This window comes from Octopus sinensis, linkage group LG29, assembly GCF_006345805.1.
Source record: "Octopus sinensis linkage group LG29, ASM634580v1, whole genome shotgun sequence".
In the NCBI taxonomy this organism is placed as follows: Eukaryota; Metazoa; Mollusca; class Cephalopoda; order Octopoda; family Octopodidae; genus Octopus; species Octopus sinensis.
Genome location: NC_043025.1, coordinates 15412126 through 15426903, shown reverse-complemented (window position 1 = coordinate 15426903; position 14778 = coordinate 15412126). Strand labels below are relative to the sequence as shown.

At 40.4% G+C, this 14778-nt stretch overlaps 1 protein-coding gene across 2 annotated transcripts in view; it reads right to left on the bottom strand.

Annotated features, from left to right (window-relative positions):
* The window catches only part of LOC115226187 (putative uncharacterized protein DDB_G0277255), a 31714-nt gene extending 28339 nt beyond the window's left edge, over nt 1-3375 (bottom strand). The window contains exon 1 of one of the 2 annotated variants that reach the window (XM_029797195.2): nt 3180-3375. The gene's annotated coding sequence lies outside the window, so the exon portion shown is untranslated. Of the gene's footprint in view, nt 1-738; nt 909-3179 lie in introns of those variants that run through there. The other variant, XM_036514781.1, reaches the window with a different exon arrangement.
* Between the last annotated feature and the right edge of the window lie 11403 nt (nt 3376-14778).

The window sequence follows — 14778 nt, the reverse complement described above, 5'->3', positions numbered from 1 at the left end:
GGTTTGAAGACTGAAACATGGTCTTGGGTTCAGTCCCACTTTGTGACACCTTAAGCAAGTATCTTCTGCTATAGACCTGGACCGACCAAAGCCGTGTGAATGGATTTGGTAGATGGAAACTGAAAGAAGCCTATCGCGTGTGCGTGTGTCTACTACTACTCGACTACCGGTGTTGGTCTGTTAACGTCCACCTAACTTAGAGGTCTCAGCAAAAGAGACAGAATAAGTATGAGACCTTAAAAAAGAAGGGCTTGTGTCGATTTGTTGAACTAAATCCTGTCAAAGACGATGCCCCATCCTGACCCCAGTCCAATGTATGTACACAGCGTGTATATATATATATATATATATATATATATATATATATATATATATATATATAATATATATATATATATATATATATATATATATTAGAAGAAATGAGGTACTCAGAAATTCGGATGGTTTTATATTTACAAATATTTATTTGTATATCACATGTTTTTATACATCATATATGATATACTAGTTCAATTTGAAAACTCCACCAGAATGAACGAAAGCGCTAATATAAGTTATATGATGTATAAAAACATGTAATGTACAAAGAAATATCTGTAAATATAAAACCATCCAAATTTCTGAGTACCTCATTTCTTCTAATATAAAATACCTGTACATCATCTCCAAACCTTCTAATATATACACACACATATATGCGAAAAAGCAAGAGACGTACAAAGCCTTTCTACTCACAGTTGTCAAACGATAAAGATGAAAATAGTGACAGATTCCTTTCACGACCGACCGAGGAAGATGAAGAGACGGAGATATGGTTTGATGTAAGATGAAAGGAGATTGGTCAGCGATGACCGCAGCAACACCACCTTGACCATACCAAAGAGGAGACAGATTAATAATTCTGGTGGATACTAGCTTGAGACACCTCGCATATGGACTGTCACCAGAAAGACAGAATGAGAGAGAGAGAGAGAGAGAGAGAGGTGCAGGCGTGGCTTCCCAACCGTGTGGTCGTGGGTTCAGTCCCGCTGCAGGACATCTTGGCCAAATGTCTGCTACTAAGGCTTTGGTTCGACCAAAGCCTTAGGAGTAGATTTGAGAGGTGTATGAAGAGAGAAGGAAATTGTATGTGTGCGCGCGTGTGTGTGTGTCCACCACGACTGTTGGTGTGTTTAGGTTCCCATAACTTAGCGGTTCGGTAAAGGAGACCTATGGAATAAGCACCAGGTTGAAAATACTGGGATCGATTTGTTATGAGGAAACAAAGACGGGACCAATCTCTAGTTTAGCCACACAGACTTATACACGGAGCAGTCATTTCCCTATAATATATGCTAGATGTGCGTGTGTGTGTGTATGTATATATATATGTATATACATACATTAAAAATGAACGCGCGCACCTGTGCATATATAAATCAACGTATACAATGCGCGTCTTTACACTAACTTACAGGAATATATATATGCAGGTATATAAAATAAACATTGTCTACATATAAATATATTAATATAAATAATGCACACGCGCCGCTGTCTATATGTGCATTAACGTATACATGTGCGTGTGTGTATATATATATATATATATATGTGTGTGTGTGTGTGTGTTGTGTGTGTATGTATGTTTACGGATATGAATATACATGTGTGTGTATATGAAATGAACATAAAATTTGTCTAATTACTTAATGCAAATAGGTATATATATATATATATATATCTGTCTGTGAGTAAGTTTTGTTATACATACACTTGAAAGCGTGTATATATAAGCGGGAAGATAAAACCTCAGATATATTTTATTGATGTATGTAAGAGGGTGTGTGCGCGTGTATTATGTATATATAGTATGGCATGAAAAACAAAAATATATATATATGTGATAACCTATATATATAGTGTACATATGTATATACACACATTTATTATACACAGCCTTGAATTGTCGTCTATGTCCCGATGTAAGTGATGCTGACAGGCATCTAACATATGTTTGTGTGTCTTTGGTGTATATATTTACTGTTCTGTTCCAAGGTGCTCGCGGGACAGAATGATGAAGGAGAGAAACTCCGAGTAGGGACTCCAACGAAACCAGTTTCCTCTAACTATAATGAGATTCCACCCTACATTACACAGTCTCTGTATGTGTGTTTGCATATATATATATATATATATATATTATATATATATATATATATATGCACTTTCGCACCAGCCTGAATCCATAAATGTGGTGCACACATGTGTATATGGACATATACCACGTTATGTATATATATCATGCGTATAGCGTACTGTTAATGTATACATGTAGGATGGATAGATGGATAGGTAGATAGATTGATAGATAGATGGATGGATGGATAGAGAGGTAGATAGATACATAGATGTAGATGTATATATACATACATACATATATAGATATAAATATATATATAGTTAGTAGATAGATAGATGTAAATATATATATATACATACATATATAGATATAAATATATATATAGTTAGTAGATAGATAGATGTAAATATATATACATACATACATATATAGATATAAATATATATATAGTTAGTAGATAGATAGATGTAAATATATATATATACATACATATATAGATATAAATATATATATAGTTAATAGATAGATAGATAGATAGATAGATAGATGTAATATATATATATATATACATACATATATATATAGACATAAATATATATATAGTTAGATAGATAGATAGATAGATAGATAGATAAACATATATAGATAGATAGATGGATGGATGGATAGATAGATGTTGATATGTATATACATACATATATATATAGATAGATATAAATATATGTAGATATATAGATAGACAGACAGACAGATGGATGGATGGATGGATAGATAGATATGGGTTTGAGAGGTATACATGTGTATATAACATATGTGTATAGTCGTATGAATGTATGAACCGTTTTGATAAACATACATCTGTGCATTCATGTAACATATACACACAATAAAATGTATGTATGTATATATTAATGCATATATATATTTATACACAGACACACACATATATTTATGTAAATATGTGCCTTGCATACAACATTCACCCCCAAAACAACCAGCTATATATATATTTATTTATTTATGTGTATATAATGTAAACAAGTTGTTTACTTACCTGTCAGTTCGCACTCCACAGCCGAGTGAGAGAGGAAGGGAGAGAGGGCGAGGGAGGGTGACAGGAGAATGACAAATACCTTCGATTGGGAGAGTGCTTGGCTAACAAACGAGTTGTACTCTTCCCAGCAGTGGAGGAGGAGATGAGGGGGAGAGGAAAATAGTGAGTGAGAGAGAGGGAAAGAGCAACGACTAAACGGTAAGAGAGAGAGAGAGGGAGAGAGCAACAGCTACCTGGCAATAGTGAGAGAGGAAGGAGGGAAAGAAAGAGAGAAGCAACAGTTAAACAATAGAGATGAGGGAGAGAGAGAGAGAGAGCAACAGCAATGAAAAAGAGGTGGAGGAGGAGGAGACAAGAAAAGAGAGAGAAGAGAAAGGAAAAGAGAGATAAAGCAAGAACAAGAAGGTAATAGAAAGAGGGAGAGAGAAAAGGGGAAGCGATGGCAACAATAAGAGAGGGAGGGAGCAAGGGCACGTGAGGTAAAGGCAGGAGACAGACAGACAGAAGGAAAATCAGAGTGGAGGAGAAAACGGGAATCGATCCCTCGCCGTCATCGCAAAGCATTGAGTTTGTTGTTGAAATATTATTAAACTAATAATAAACAATAGCAGCCGTTCGCTCCCGTGATCCTCCTTTGCGGTGAAGCTGGCGTCAGGCTCTTAAGCGTAAAACCGTTCCGGCCATTTCCGTTTGTCAACCGGTCATTATCGGCCATCTACGGATTTTTCCGGTAGTGTGGTTAACAAAAAAAATTACAGACTATGAAATATATATATACAAAAAAAAAGAAAACAAGATTTCTAATTAAAATCATGTGTAGGGTCATGTTTTATCTTCCTCCTGCCCTGCGGTCATTAAATCCCTCCTTCCAAGTTTATTACTGAACGAGGCGAGTAATTTGGCCAAATCGTTAAGAACGTTGGCCCAATTGTCGAGCATTCTGAGTTCGAATCCACCTAATGCGTTGCCCTCCGGGTTTATTCCTTTACAAGTCGTTACCAGTTTGTAACATGGGTGCGAAGATTAGAGTTCTTTATTCTAAACGCCCCATGTTATATATAACTTGCAATATATTATTAATTGGCCAGAAGTTTGGAACATTGGTGTGAAATTTAGAATTGTAATGCCCAAAGTTATATTTGAGTCGAATTGTACTTCGGAATAACGATTTCAATTTTTAAGAAAATGTTCCAAACTCTTGGTCACGACTCTATCCTATTATTTTAAGATGCAACTTCCAATAAAAGTTTTTCGAAATAGCGGGAAGGCTTTTATATTTATTCTTTACTCTTTTACTTGTTTTAGTCATTTGACTGCGGCCATGCTGGAGCACCGCCTTTAGTCGAGCAAATCGACTCCGGGACTAATTCTTTGTAAGCCCAGTACTTATTCTATCGGTCTCTTTTGCCGAACCGCTAAGTAACGGGGACATAAACACACCAGCATCGGTTGTCAAGCAATGCTAGGGGGACAAACACACACACACACATACATATATACATACATATATACGACAGGCTTCTTTCAGTTTCCGTCTACCAAATCCACTCACAAGGCTTTGGTCGGCCTGAGGCTATAGCAGAAGACACTTGCCCAAGATGCCACGCAGTGGGACTGAACCTGGAACCATGTGGTTGGTAATCTAGCTTCTTACCACACAGCCACTCATTACATAATCATTTCCGCCAAATTGCATATTTAAAAAATGTGCGTAACCAAAAGATCGTATGAGGAAACTGGTATGGGACAACAAATTTTGGATCTTTTCGGGTTTGACCGGCAGTTTTTCTAGCGGTGTCATATGAAATTGTTACACATAATTATGACCCTAGTATCGATCTATTGCATTTCAATCTGTTTTAGGGTTAGGGTTAGGGGTAACTTTTTTTCTTCAGAAATGTAAATAAACCCAATCTGTTTCTTAAACGAGGGACATATTCATACGGCACAGAATGTTTTTTACCTCAATAGACGTCATTGATTGGTTGAAATTGCAGAAATTGAAGAAAATAAACAACAAATATCTTACAAACTATAGAATTTTCTCAATAAAGCCAAGAGAAAAGATGTTTTATAAACACATTCTACCAGTATACGAAGTTTAAAAGTGTTTAGTTAACTAGAAATTATTTTAAAAAACTGCCGGTCAAACCGAAAAGATCCCAACAAATTTTATATATGCCCATAAAACCGACGTCAACCTTGCATTTCGTCTTTCTGGAGTAATTTTAATGCGACTGAAATTCTATGAGAATGTTTAACCTCGTAACCATAGAAACGGAAACTGGGAGAGGGCAATCAGTACAAATGCTTTGCGTTGTTAAGTTGCGTCCCTTTGCGTTCTGAGTTCAATTAACGACCGAGTTGTATGTATGTACATAGGTACAGGGTGCGATGGGTAAATTGTCGCCATTTTATATTTTTAATATCGCGCACGTGCATTGTTTTTTATTTTGTCGACTACACAGTGTAGTAGGGTCTGTTGGGCACCGTGACGTAAAGCACTCTGTGAGAAATTTGAAAACAACATGCTGTACTGCTTGGCATTCACATGGGAGGCTCCAATACAAACATTTCGAAGTGTTTGGGTGTCAGGTTGAGTAATAAAAATCAAACATCCAGTCAACATCATCTCTCTCAGTCTCACTATAATCTTTCATCAACTGACAAAAGATCAACTCCTCCAACGCCCTCTCAAAAGATGTTTTTGTCTTGCAAGGTGTCACTTAAAAAGCACCCAGTCCACACTGTAAAATGGTTGGCATTTGGGAGGGCATCGTTCAAAACTTACAAAAAGCATTCAGTCCACACTGTAAAGAGGTTGGTGTTAGGAAGGGCATCCAGCCATAAAAATCCTGCCAAAACAGACACAGAAGTCTGGTGCAGGCTCCCGCCTGGCCAGCTTCTGTCAAACTACCCCACCCATGTCAGCATGGAAGGGAGATGCTAAATGATGATCATCATCATCAGCATCATCATCATTTAATGTCTGCTTTCCATGCTGGCATGAGTTGGACGGTTCGACTGCGGTCTGGCAAGCCAGAAGGCTGCACCAGGCTCCAGTCTGATCTGGCAAAGTTTCTACAGCTGGATGCCCTTCCTAACACCAACCACTCTGAGAGTGTAGTGGGTGCTTTTTTACGTGCCACCGGCATGGGAGCCAGTCAGGCGGAAGTGGCATTAGCCACATTCAGATGGTGCTTTCTACATACCATCAGCATGGGGAGCCAGTGAGGTGACACTGGCAACGACCCACACATCACTGGTGCTTATTGCATGCCACCAGCATGGGAGCCAGTCATGTGGCACTGGCATCGGCCACAACTACAATTGCCATTTTTGATTTCGATTCTGATTGTGATTTTGGTTTTGATTTTAGATTTTACTTGACTTAATGGGTCTCCTCAAGCACAGCATTTTGCCCGGCGATGAGGATATATCTGTTTTTGTTACCAACTTTGACCCTCCGCAAAAATCCCAAATTTGATTTGCTTTGCGGGAGCAACTGTTTTGTCAAAAACATATCTTGTGAATTGCTTGAAGTACGAAGTAGAAAAACAGCCGACAACTGATGAAGTGTCGTTTTATTTTATGTTGCTTGTCTGGTTTTCCATTTGTTTTTTGTTTGTATTCCATGTTTTTGTATTTCATATTTCATGTTGTTTACGTTCTGTGGTGTCCTGTGCCCATATATGCATGTGTATATACATTTTCATATATGTATGTATATCATCATCATTGTTTCATGTGTAGTGGGAGCTTTTTACGTGCCACCAGCACAGGGGCCAGAAGAGGCTGGCAAACGGCCATGATCGGTTGGTGCTTTTATGTGTCACCGACACGGATGCCAGTCAGGCGGCACTGGCACGGGTATCTGAACTACAATTTCCATTCGATTTTCATTTTGATGTTGGTGTTGATGTACTTGACTCAATAGATCTCCTCAAGAACAGTGGGTCACTCTACGATCCAAGGTCAGCGCAGCAGGCAGTCCTGCAAGCCATGAACTCACTTCATTTGTCAGGTCTTCAAAGTCACAGCATATCTCAGAGGTCTCAGTTTTTCGTCATAGCCTCTGTGAGGCCCAATGTACGAAGGTCATGCTTGACCACCTCATCCCATGTCTTCCTGGGTCTACCTCTACCCAGGATTCCTTCAACAGTTTGGGAGTGGCACTTCTTCACACATCTCTCCTCATCCATCCACAGTACATGACCATACCAGCGCAAATGTCTCTCTTGCACACCACATCCAATGCTTCTTATGTCCAACATTTCTCTCAGGGCGCTTACAATCTGTCATGTGTGCACACTGACATTACACATCCAGCGGATCATGCTAGCTTCATTTCTTTCGAACCTACACATGTCCTCCGCAATCATGGTCCGTGTTTCACTGCCGTGAAGCATGGCAGTTTGCACACATGTGTCCTACAATCTACCTTTCACTGTGAGTGAGAGACCCTTTGTCACCAGTAGGGGAAGAAGCTTTCTAAACTTTGCCCAGGCTATTCTTATTCTAGTGGTAACGCTCTCTGAACATCCACCCCTGCTACTAACTTGGTCACCCAGGTAGCGGAAACTATCAACTACTTCTAGTTTCTCCCCCAGGAGTGTAATGCAATCTGTTTTCTGAGTATCTGTGGTATCTATTGCCCTGTTCATCTGCTGCACACGAAAGCTATCTTCTCAGTTAATTTTCCTTAATGAGGAGGAGCTGACCTAATTAGACACAATCCCTCCTGCAGTATGTCTGTCCTTCTAACTGCCATGGCTGTTATAAACACTGTGGTCAGCCAAGGGACAGGCAGAAAGGCTCTGGACAAAGAGACAACTCACGAGATCACTGACTACTTTCTCAGATGAACGACGCACAGACAAAAAAACATTCAGTTCTACCATATCACATCCACAGATGGACCCTCTTTTTATTCCTCTCAACTTGCAGCAGTTGACAACAAATTAATGTAGTGAAAAATTGGGATCTTTTCCGTTTGAACGGCAGTTTTTAACATAATTTCTAGGTAACTAAACACTTTTAAACTTCGTATACTGGTAGAATGTGTTTATAAAACACCTTTTTCTCTTGGCTTTATTGAGAAAATTCTATAGTTTGTAAGATATTTGTTGTTTTTTTCTTAAATTTCTGCAATTTCAACCAATCAATGACGTCTAACGAGGTGAAAACATTCTGTGCCATATGAATATGTCCCTCGTTTAAGAAACAGATTGGGTTTATTTACATTTCTGAAGAAAAAAAGATACCCTTCCCCTAACCCTAAACCTAACTAACCCTAACCTTAAAACAGATTGAAATGCAATAGATCAATACTAGGGTCATAATTATGGGTGACAATTTCATATGTCACTGCTAGAAAAAACTGCCATTCAAACCGAAAAGATCCAAAAGTTGTGTACACCAACAGCAATTGCAAGTCCAGTAAATAAATTGTTTAAACTATAAATCAATGTCATTCGATTATTCACTTTGAAGGTATCCACATACCTATCGCATTTGTTTACCTCAACACATTCGGATACACCTGAACCACTACAAATCTATTGTTTCTTCTAATTTATCCATTTTACCCACCATTCAAACCTCAGTGGATAATTTATGAAATTTCAGTAATATCGATATCTTTAACAGAATTAGTTTACCACAAAACGTTTCAATTGAAATGTAAGAATGGAACCTGGTCGCAGACGTTCTGACAAACAATATGGTTCAGGTGAAGATAAACTTTATAGAAATCAATTAGTTATTTAACACTCATCAACTTGCTGTGATTTACTTTCTGAAGTAGGTGCCACTGTCTGGAAGTACTTGTTCACTGACTTGGGGGTCTCTGAAATAACTATTTCCGAGTTTTACAATGTATGTCTTGCAAACAACTTGCACATGCAAGTGCTACCAGTTAAAAGCTCCGTATACCGGAAGCTAGCAAGTGTATGGGTCATCAGGAGAGAATGCGCGCTGTTTTGAGGCCTACCTCTCGACGGCATCAATGCGCACCGGCCCCCCTCACTGATATGAGGCCCCGCTTGCTAGATCAGCTGGTTATGAAGAACTCAATATACTTCCAGCCATCACTCATCGTCTCTTTTTAACCAACATCAGCAATATCAAAATCAAATCAAATGGAAATTGTAGTTGTGAGCCCCCGCTTCCGGTAGCACGTAAAAAACACCATCCAAACATGGCCAATGCCAGGGCTGCTTTGACTGGCTTCCATGCTGGTGGCACGTAAAAAGCACCATCCAGTTGTGGTTGATGCCAGCTCCTCTGGTCCCTGTGATGGTGGCACGTAAAAAGCACCCACTACACTCTTGGAGTAGTTGGCATTAGGAAGGGCATCCAGCAGTAGAAACACTGCCAGATCATATTGGGGCCTGGTGCAGCCTCCTAGCTTCCCAGACCCCAGTCAAACCATCCAACCCATGCCAGCATGGTAAACGGACATTAAACGATGACGATGATGAATAATTTACATTTTATTATTGTGAGACAATCTTCTCATCAATGGTCAACTGGTGACTGCTATGTTTTTGGTCCACATCTTTTTGCTTTCTCTACTGGTACCATGTAATAACCCAATATTTAACCAAATAGACTGACCCTCCTACATCTCCTCTCTCTTGTAAGATATCCTACATAATCTAACAACGTTCCTATTATCTCATTTAATTATCAATTAATAAATCAAAATCGAAATCGATCAACATCAATGGAAATTGTAGCTGTGATACCAGTGCCGGTGACACATAAGAGAACCATCTGAACGTGGCTGTTGCCAGCGCTGCCCCGACTGGCCTCTGTGCCGGTGGCACGTAAAAAGCACCATCTGATTGTGGCCGTTGCCAGCCTCGTCTGGCCCCCGTGCCGGTGACACGTAAAAAGCACCATCCGATCATGGCCGTTTGCCAGCCTTGGCTGGCACCTGTGCAGGTGGCACGTAAAAAGCACCCACTACACTCATGGAGTGGTTGGCATTAGGAAGGGCATCCAGCTGTAGAAATACTGCCAGATCAGATTGGGGCCTGGTGCAGCCATCTGGCTTCCCAGACCCCAGTTGTACCGTCCAACCCATGCCAGCATGGAAAGCGGACGTTAAACGATGATGATGATGAACGCCTTTGGTCTATTAATTTAAGCTTTCCTTTCATATATTTGTGCCAAATCTGACAAGTCATTCTCCTCTCACCTCTCAACCTCACAAACCAACATCCGTCTCCTCTTTTACTTAATTCCAAAACATATGCCTGCTCTCGTTGTTAAATGTTTCTGCTGATAATCGTTAATTCTAACTCCCCACATCGCAGTTCAGCAGAATGTTATCTGATTCAGGAAATATTTGAAGACCTTCCAATGTCATTCATCTTTCTTAATAAAGCAGCTTTCTTTCCAGATGAGCAATGATTAGTTCTACACAGGCCAAACAGAAAATGATAACAGGGGCCCTAAAACACTGTAACCTTGCACAAAACTTCATTCACTACATATAACGATTCATCTACACATTATTGCAAAATAAAAATATCTGAATTACGGAGATGTACTCGCATAGCAAATGATTTGATCTGAGATCATGTGCTGAAACGAAAGCAATTGCAGCATGGAAGGTGTTTGTAAGCCATTTAAGAAACACACAAAAGCCGTTCGATTCACTTCAACATTTAAGTTTAATTTGTCAAAATATTTTCGTCGCTTTAACCCTCTTGATACCAACCCAGCTGAAACAGGCTCTGGCTTTGTAATACAAATGTCTTGTTTTCATAAGTCCTGAATTAAAATCTTCCACCTAACCTTAGTCACAATTTATGTTCCTAACACTAGCTTAATTATAACGATATTATTTTACTAAAATTCTTTGTTATATTTAAAGTAATTGAAAGAAACAGAGAGCATCTCAACAGAAATACAGTAACGAAAGGGTTAAGACCGCGACCTGTTCACTGACAAAAATCCGTGCTGCATCTCTGAATTGGTACAAAAAGAAAAAGAAGAAAAAACTGGTTCTCAGGAATTTAGCATATTGCTATCAAACCTCATCAATGCATCCAACTAAAGTTTCCAACCCTTTCTGTGATGTCCCCTCCATCAATGTGGAGGCTCTCAACAGGGTGAAAACTTATTTACCAGCAAGTGTGAGGACATAGAATAAGATCTGGCTTGGATCCATTACAGAAGAGAAACATTGGGTAGAAGAGGCATCAGATGTAGTGTCCATTTTCCATGCTGGCATGGGTTGGACGGTACAACTGGGGTCTGGGAAGCCAGGAGGCTGCACCAGGCTCCAATCTGATCTGGCAGAGTTTCTACAGCTAGATGCCCTTCCTAACACCAACCACTCCGTGAGTGTAGTGGGTGCTTTTTAATGTGCCACCTGCATAGGTGCCAGATGAGGCTGGCAAACGGCCATGATCGGATGGTGCTGGTAAGAACATGTGATGTATGTGAATGAGAGGGCAGCTGCATAAAGAGGTGCTAAATGGAGGGAGAACCCCAGGAAGATGGGGATGAAATGGTGAGAAATGATCTTCAGATATTGAGCCTAAGACAGTTATACATATTCTGACTAAAGAATATGTGACCTGCTCGATATGTAATAAGGGTGTTGGTAGGAACTCCATACGTTGCACCCAGTGCAAGCTTTGCACACATAAGAGGTGTAGTGCTATCGCAGGAAGATTAACGGAGAAAATGGTCTTTGTGTGAGTGAAATATGTGGGTAAAATGAGTACTAAAAATGCACAGACAATAGACTCCCTCAAGTGTTTGGGGAGATCATTAGAAGTAGTAGATAGCTTCTGTTACCCAGCATACCAAGTTTGCAGTGGTAGACGAACTTCTGAAAGTGTAGTTGCTACAAGGAGAATGGGCTTGGCAAAGTTCAGGGAGTTTCTGCCTTTGTTTGCAAGCGAGGGCCCCTCCCTCGGAGTAAAAGGCAGATTGTATGATGCCTGTGTACGTACAGCTATGATGCCTGTGTACGTACAGCTATGATGGCTGTGTACGTACAGCTATGATGGCTGTGTACGTACAGCTGTGTTACATGGCAGTGAAACATGGGCTTTGACTACAGAGGACTTGTGAAGATTTGAAAGAAATGAAGGTTACATGCTCCACTGGATGGATAATGTCAGCGCACATGCACGAGCGAGTGTAAATGATTTAAGAGGAAAACTGGGTATATGCAGCATCAGATGCAGTGTGCAATAGAAGAGACTGTGCTCGTTGGGTCATGTGATGCGTATGGATGAGTTCAGCTGTGGCCGACATCTGAACGTGGCCTTCATCCGAACGTGGCCGATGCCAGTGCCTAGACTGGCTTCTGTGCCGGTGGCACGTAAAAAGCACCATCCGATCATGGCCAATGCCAGCGCCACCTTGACTGGCTTCCGTGCCAGTGGCACGTAAAATGCACCAATCCAATCGTGGCCATTGGCAGCCTCGCCTGGCACGTAAAAAGCACCCACTACACTCACGGAGTGGTTTGCGTTTAGGAAGGGCATCCAGCTGTAGAAACATTGCCAGCTCAGACTGGAGCCTGGTAAAGCCTTCTGGCTTCCCAGATCCCCGGTCGAACCGTCCAACCCATGCTAGCATGGAAAGCGGATGTTAAACGATGATGATGATGATGATGATGATGATTTGAAATGACACATCAAGCAAAGTAAAATCTCTGTCTTTGTACATACAGTCCTGTCCTTTGCAGGTACCGGTGCCACATAAAATTCCCCCTAGTTGGTGCTGCCTAAACACACCTGTACAGGTGGCACGTGAAAAGCATCCAGCACACTTTGTAAAGTGGTTGGTGTTAGGAAGGGCATTCAGCAGGAGAAACATTGCCACAACAGGCCATGTCGAACCCTCCAACCCATGACAACATGGAACACGAACGTTAAAGGATGACAACCACAATGATGCTGAGGGGACACAACCCAATGAAAGATGACATCCTTATATTACTGGCCTTCTTCAAAAGAATAATGGAACCAAATTTCCAAAAACCTATTGACTTTTGGAAAAATATTTAAAGTGATAAAAAGACAATGAAAATGCAGATTAGATGAGACACACAGAAGGACCCTACCAAAATTTATTAGGACAAGCTTGAGAAGACATCAGAAAAGCAACCCCGAAGATGATACTCATTAAGGTTTATGAGTCTAAGGACAGGGTGCCAAATTTCTGGCTCACGTCACTCCTGTGCACACACATAAAGTTAGTTCAGCTGTTCAATGGAATTATGAGAGATCCTAAGAAAACACCTGATTGATTAGCAAAAGGTATTACTTGTCTTCAAAACAATAATGAAACCAAATTTCCAAAAACCTGTCAACCCATAACCTGTCTCTCTACCAAATATAAAATGTTAACGTCCATCCACATGCGGAAAATATAGGCATTTATGGAACAGATTGATATTTCTCCACTGAACAAGAAGGGTGCCAACGAGGCTCATACAGATGCAAAGATCATCTAATCCAGTGGTTTTCAACCAGGGTTCCGCAAGAAGTTACAAAACTGCTAAAATCGACAGTAATTTTTAATTCTCCTGTGCAGATATGTGTGCATAGAACAATTAAATTATTGCACAGGGGTTCCTCTGGCCAGTGAAATGTTTCCTTGGGGTTCCGCTCCAACAAAAAGTTTGAAAAGCATTGATCTAATCAATCGTATAAACCTTCAGAACTATCATAACAAACACAGAGATCTCAGTTCTACATGGATTGATTATAAAAAGGCCTTTGACAACCGACCGCATTCATGGCACTTGAAATTAGTGGATATTTTCAGAATTTCTCATGTAATTTCAAGAAGCTTCATTCTATCACGAAGGAGAGCAAAAAATTTGCTTTTGAGTTCGTGCGTAATATCCAGGTTGAACAGCAGGATGGAAGTGTGGCAACTGTGGTTGCAAAGAAGGTGGAATCAATCAGCATTGTTTAACGTCCGCTTTCCATGCTGGCATGGGTTGGACGGTTCAACTGGGGTCTGGGAAGCCAGAAGGCTGCACCAGGCCCAGTCTGATCTGGCAGTGTTTCTACGACTGGATGCCCTTCCTAATGCCAACCACTCTGTGAGTGTAGTGGGTGCTTTTTATGTGCCAGACGGGGCTGGCAAATGGCCACGATCGGATGGTGCCTTTTACATGTGGTTGGTGAGTGGGAACAAAATATGTGGCCCCGTAGCAAACAAGCTGATTTAGACTTGTGGAGGGTTTCTCTTTTTGATTCTTCTTTTCCTTTGTCTTACATTTAGGTCGTTTTCTGCTGGTTATTTCACTATCTGTGAGACTGTTGTTTCTAAAGATATCCCTTGCAAGAATTTGGTGACCCTGTCAGTGCAGGGGCCACTTAAAAGCATCCAGTTCACACTGTGAAGTGGTTGGTTTTCGGAAGGGCATCCAGCTGTAAAAACCTTGCCAAAACAGTCACAGAAGTCTGGTGCAGGCTTCAGCCTGGCCAGCTCTTGTGGTACCATTCCACCCCTGCTAGCATGAAACACGGACATTAAATGATGATACATCCTACATATATATATACATATATTTCGTTTTTGGATTTGGTTTGCAAGATTCTTTATGTGAGTT